This window comes from Panthera tigris, chromosome E1, assembly GCF_018350195.1.
Source record: "Panthera tigris isolate Pti1 chromosome E1, P.tigris_Pti1_mat1.1, whole genome shotgun sequence".
Taxonomy (NCBI): domain Eukaryota; kingdom Metazoa; phylum Chordata; class Mammalia; order Carnivora; family Felidae; genus Panthera; species Panthera tigris.
The window spans coordinates 23,176,538-23,183,228 of NC_056673.1; the positions used below are offsets into that span (position 1 = coordinate 23,176,538).

A 6,691-nucleotide genomic window follows, 5' to 3' on the forward strand; every position below is an offset into this window, starting at 1 on the left:
AGCTAGGGTTCTCGGAAAAGAAAGTGGACAAGATGAAGTGAAACTCTACACCAAGAGAACGACATATATCGTGTCAGCAAAGACCACCACAAGTGCCTAAATCAGACCAAGCCAGGAGACTAAGGTGGCCTCCTTCCCACCAGCAGGTGACCTAGGAGCACCCCTGCTGGTTCTTCTGACTCTCCCTGTCCTCAATACCAAAGGCCCTAGGCCCAGAGCAGACAGGGGAGATGTCAAAGAAGGGGTTGCGCCCTTGCTAACACCCAGTTCCTAGATTGTGATTTCTACAGGGATGTATTCCATGCCTGGCATGTGTCTGGCCCAGAGGAGATGTTTCTTTGTGTTTAAAAAAAAAAAAGGAATGAGTGGATAAAGTACATAATAAAGGCCAGGGGCCCACCCCCCATCCCACTCCACCCCTTTCTCTGTCACTCATAGCTTACCTGCTTCAGGAGACTCTTGTCTGCCAGAGGAGGGTGTTCCTTTGGGTCAGAGACTTGCCTAGGCAACAAGGAGGAGTTACCCAGGATACCTACTGGTGTGAGTTCTTCAGAAGTAGTTTCTGGGCAGGGCTTAAGGCTCTCACCTCCCTAGTCCCACCCCTGACCTTGCATTCTAATTCGGGGGTGGGGGTGGAAGAGTATAAATTTCAGCCATTCTCTGCCTCGCTGCCTTTCTGCCAAAGACTTTCTACAGCAACATGAAGGTGGGGGGCTTCCTCCTCCTGGTGATGCTCATCACCCTCAGCTTGGAGGTGCAGGAGCTCCAGGCTGCGGTGAAGCCACTGAAATTGTTGGGTGAGTCCAGGCAGAAGACAGCCCTGTTCTCTGAATGAGGGAGCTGGAAAGTGGGCCAGCAGGGACCGGTGTGTGCAGGGGGAGGAGGGAAGAAAGGAGAAAAGGAAAGATGTTCTAGTCAAGGAGCCATCTTGACCGCATAAACCTCTCTCCCTCTGCTTCCACCCTTCCCCCTCCTTTCCTCAGGTCATCCCTTCATCCGGACTCTCCACTCTTCCCTTTTTGCTGCCCCATCATCTCTTCCATCTCCCCCAGCATCTCTCTCCCCATGGGTTTCTTGGCCTTTTGCAACAAATAAATCAGATCACTAGAGAACACATTGTCTTAGTCACATTACACACAAATCATCTTGATCTCTACTTTTCCCTTTACCACCAACATTCTCAAAGGAGCCATCTTAACTCTCTGCCCCTACTTCCCCACAACTCATTCCTTCACACCCTGAAGACTGACTGTCACCCTTTCTGTCCTCATCCGTCTCCAGAAACTTTGCTCCCAGGATCTGCTGGCAAATCTCTTGATGCTCCTCGGCAGTAAAAGCCTGTAACCTCTGCATCTGACATGGTTTGCTGCCCTGCCAATCCGCAAACTTTCTTCTCTCTTGGATTCTCTTCACTGTAGCTCCTGCTTCTCCCTAAATATTCCTGGGTTCTCGCTTACTCCCCTCTCTTCTTTGCTGTCCTCCTCCCCCCTCCATTAAACCAGTTGCCAAATACTGTCCATTCTTTGAAATTGTTTCTTGCATGTGTTCCTTCCTTTCCCCTCCCCATTGCCACACAGCACTTCCAGCCCTGACTACCCCATGCTTGGGCCAGTGCCCAAGTTTCCTGACCGCACCCCCTGACCCTCTTTCCCCTCTGAGGTTTGCTTGCTCACTGAATCCTGGTCCATTCTATGCCCTCACACCAGAATAATCTTTGTAAGCAAACTGCAGTCATATCCCTCCCTTGGCCTACCAAATGGAATCCAAACTCATCAGGTCCTCAAGATCTGACCCCAGCAACTTTATCCCCTGGCTGTTTGTCCTGCTTGACTCCCAGCTGCTCCCGTGTACTTCTCCAGCCTCACATTTGCCAGTCCTCCTGTATTCCTTGCATTCCAGGCCGAGCAGTGAGGAGAGGAGACGCCTAGAGTGCAATATTGAAGGAGACGTTCACTCTCAGGTTGTGCAAGTGGTTCCTTAAACTTTGTGCCCTGGATGCCTCACATGCCTGCATTTCCCCTTGTGAACTTTTGCTAGTAATTCTTTTCTCTTCTCACAAGACTCTAACACCACCACCGCCCCCCCCCACCCCCGCCCCATCAAGTCTGCCTTAAAAAGATTCCTGTACTTCAAGACTCACCTTTTGTGGCTAATCTAACTGGAAATAATGTTCTCCCTCCTCTGAGCCCCTTTTCCTTTGGATATACCTCTCCCAGGACACCTGTCACATACTGCTTTGTTTTTAGTACTTCGTTTTTTAAAAATATTTTAATGTTTGCTTATTTTTGAGAGAAAGAGAGTGGGGAGGGGCAGAGAGAGAGAGGGACAGGGGATCCAAAGTAGGCTCTGTGCTGACAGCACAGCCCAATGTGGGGCTCGAACCCATGAACCAAAGTTGGGCACTTAACTGACTGAGCCACCCAGGCACCCTGTTGTTAGTACTTTAAACACAAGTCTTATCTCTGTTGTTAGATTCTAAGCTGCTTTAAGATAGTGACTCTACCTGACATCTTTTCTTTTAACTGTTTTTTTTTAATGTTTATTTTTGAGAGAGAGACAGAGAGAGAGAGAGAAAGAGAGGGAGCATGAGGTGGGGAGAAGCAGAGAAAGAGGGAGACACAGAATCTGAAACAGGTTCCAGGCTCTGAGCTGTCAGCACAGAGCCCAACGCAGGGCCCAAACTCAAACCACGAGATCATGACCTGAGCCAAAGTTGGATGCTCAACCAACCCACTGAGCCACCCAGGCACCCCTTAAATCTTTATATTTTCTGAATAACTTAGCCCTATGCTTCATACATAGCAAAGATCAACAGATTTAAGGAGTGGGGCAAAGTCTTCAACCATCTCACCATATATCAACAACAGCAAACAGAAGCAGGGAGGGATCGTACTGACTTTCTCTGAGGTCTGCAAGTATATTATAGACATCCCACCAGGCTCCCTTCTTATACTCTTAAACATTGCTAGTCATCACAGGATTCTTTTCCTGTTGAGCCTGGACAAGATGTCCCAGCCTTCTCAACGCAGCATTAGGTAGTCATCTCTGTTGATCAGACTTGACACTGGAGAATGAACTTCATTTCCCCTGCTAGATCTAAGAGCTCCATTTTACATATGAGGAAACAAGAGCCCAGAGAAGTCCAGACACAGAATCAGGTAGAGAAACCCCTGAGTAGAAGCAAAAGCACAGCACACATTCGTCCAGAGCTCTGCGTACATTTAGCTAGAAGTTCCTGTGGGGTCTTAACTGGCTTCTTGGACCTATTTCATTGGTTCTCAAAGACTAACTGTGAGGCTCTGGGAACCTAGGGGGCCTCCACTCAGGTCAGGAGTGACTCCTTGACATTTGGCAATGTGCACTTCATCTCAGAGTCTGTTTCACTATGTGGGACGGAAGAGGGAGCTTGGCCTAGGGGCCAGGCTGGTCTAGGTTCAATTCCATTTCTGTACCTACAGAGGTGGGCAATTCACCTCTGTGCACACCAGTCACCACACTTATTAAATGAGGTTAATCAGATTCACTGCGCAGGGTGACAGCAAGGCACCCTGGATGGCATTTGCTTAATGTGAGTCTCCTCTTTTCTGCCCTTTTCCCTGCAAAGTAGGGAAGTGAGGACATTTGAGTGGGCTTCTTTGCACTTCCCTTCTGCAAATACAGTGATTCTCTTCTTTAAAGTAGGCCTTACTTTATTGTGATTATGTGAATGTATTGTCTTTAACTGAAATATATAAGATGTTAAAGAGTATTATTCTGTAATTATTTAAAAATTCCATATTTATTGAATTGAAAGAAGAAAGTGGAACTAGCCGCTTCAGTCAAGGGCTGTCCTCTCTGATACCTGGGCTTAAACCAAGGTGGTCTGTTCTAACATAGGTAGCTGCATTGAGGAATGCAGTGGTGACTGGGATTGTGATCCAGATGAACGCTGTGCCAGCAATGGATGTGGCCACGTCTGTGTTCCAGCCTAAGGACAGGTGAAAACATCAGGCCCTTCCCTGCTTCCTCAAACCTTGCCCAACCTAAGGAGGCTGGCTCTGGTGGGACTTTCCAGAGCTGGGTGGAACAGAAGACTATCATTCTGTGGCCTCTCCCTCTTTACACCCTTCTCAAGAAAAAGAAGCATCCATCACAGGATGGTAGCTTCCAAACCTTTAAAATAATTTCATTACCCAATATATCCAGAAGAGAAATCAGACTATTTATTTGAACAAAAAGAACATTAAAATCAGTCACATTATGCCCCATCCCCAAATGATATCTGCTTAATACTTTGGTGCATATTTTAAACACACACATGCAAATACATAATATACATACATATATATTATATATATATGTACATGTTATATATATTAATATATGTATATATTATATATATATTGAAATGAGATTTGTGTCTATTTTGATTTCTTAATTATTTTACTTAGAAAATAGCTATTTTCTAATACAACTTTTAACAATACCAATGTTTCTATACCATCGTCAACAGGCATAAGGCTGTTATACCTTTAACAGCCTTATAAAAAAGTTCATCATATATGTTCATATACTTAGTAACCCCCATTAATACACACTTGATATGTTTATTATTTATTTTATTAATACAGTTGTAATGAATACTAAATTGGTATACACGCCCTTATTAACTTCCTTGGGATAAATTCTAAGAATTATAATTTATGGCCCAAGAGTATGTTCATTTTATTTATTTATTTTTCAATATATGAAGTTTATTGTCAAATTAGTTTCCATACAACACCCAGTGCTCATCCCAAAGGTGCCCTCCTCAATACCCATCACCCACCCTCCCCTCCCTCCCACCCCCCATCAACCCTCAGTTTGTTCTCAGTTTTTAACAGTCTCTTATGCTTTGGCTCTCTCCCACTCTAACCTCTTTTTTTTTCTTCCCCTCCCCCATGGGTTTCTGTTAAGTTTCTTGGGATCCACATAAGTGTGAAACAATATGATATCTGTCTTTCTCTGTATGGCTTATTTCACTTAGCATAACACTCTCCAGTTCCATCCATGTTGCTACAAAGGGCCATATTTCATTCTTTCTCATTGCCACGTAGTACTCCATTGTGTATATAAACCACAATTTCTTTATCCATTCATCAGTTGATGGACATTTAGGCTCTTTCCATAATTTGGCTATTGTTGAGAGTGCTGCTATAAACATTGGGGTACAAGTGCCCCTATGCATCAGCACTCCTGTATCCCTTGGATAAATTCCTAGCAGTGCTATTGCTGGGTCATAGGGTAGGTCTATTTTTAATTTTTTGAGGAACCTCCACACTGTTTTCCAGAGTGGCTGCACCAATTTGCATTCCCACCAACAGTGCAAGAGGGTTCCAGTTTCTCCACATCCTCACCAGCATCTATAGTCTCCTGATTTGTTCATTTTGGCCATGCTGACTGAGAGTATGTTCATTTTAAACCTCTGATGCACATTGCCAGATTAGCCCATGAGAACCCCTTTCCTGTAGAAAAATTTCAGGGTCCTCATGTGATATTTTTAGTAGCCATCAAATGAAAAAAATGCATAATGGAAAGCTACCATGATTCAGTCGATTATAAATTAGGTTGTATTTATTAACTAACGTAATAACTAACACAACAGAATCAACATAAACTTCAGAAGTAAGCCATTTGTGTTCAGAAGTTACTATTTGTCCAATCCACCCACAATCCTTGGGATGCTTTTAGCCTTGCTCGCTCTTTTCAGGTGCTTATTGATTCCCAGAACTGGGAACTGTCACCTCTCAATTGCAGTCTGCGACCCTAGGTCACAAAAACAGCAGGTCTCATGCATAATTTTTTTTGTCCATTTTTCAGATGAAGATTTATCTTAAGGGTCATCCTTCTCTAATAATTTCTCATCACTTCCTATCTTCAAAGATGTGACTGGAACTCCTTGCCCTGGAAGACAGATGAAAATGGGGACCTGTGGATGGAGATTACATGTGGTGGGGAAGGAAAAAGAGTCACTTCTTTCAATAAATCATCATTGTTAAAAGTACCCACACTGCTTGAGTTATTTGGTTAGGGGTGATGATTAGGTGGGGGAAACATTTGCTCAGGACTTGGTATGCCACTGTGTTATAGTCTCCACAAGAATCATCTAATTTATCCTTACAACCAACCACCTTGTGACTGCTTATTACCACTACCATTTTACATATAAGGGGGCTGAGGTTTGGAGAGATTAAGTAATTTACTCAAACTCATATAGCAGATAAGTGTCAGGACCTTATCGCTAATCTCATTTCAAGCTCCAGGGCCTATGCATTATAGTATTGTAGTTAGGAGCTCTGATTCTGAATTCCAAACCCAGTTCCACCACACAACTGTGTGACCTTCAGCAAGTGTCCTAATCTTTCTGTGCTTTAGTTTTCTGATCTGATTATCAATATATACTTCCTAGAGCTACAAGGATAAAAGAAGTTAGTTCATGTAAAGTGCTTGGCATGCTTGGCATAGTGCCTGACACAGAAAACATTCAATAAATGTTGACTATGATTGTTATGATTATTACCAAATAGATGGGCTGATGGCCCTTAGTCCTAATTTTCTAAGATTCTAGAAGAGAAGCCAAGGCCAATCCTCCTTCCTAGCCTATCCTAGTTGATCTCAATTCTTAGGACCAGCCTCTCTCTTCTGGTTTTCCCCATTACAAAACATGGGTAAA

General features: G+C 43.8%; 1 long non-coding RNA gene across 1 annotated transcript; it reads left to right on the forward strand.

Moving 5' to 3' along the window:
• Positions 1-664: 664 nt before the first annotated feature.
• Positions 665-5,921, forward strand: LOC107180950. The gene is made up of 3 exons (XR_001511713.2): positions 665-797; positions 3,877-3,977; positions 5,839-5,921. It is a non-coding gene; the product is annotated as an uncharacterized LOC107180950 (long non-coding RNA).
• The last annotated feature ends 770 nt before the right edge of the window (positions 5,922-6,691 follow it).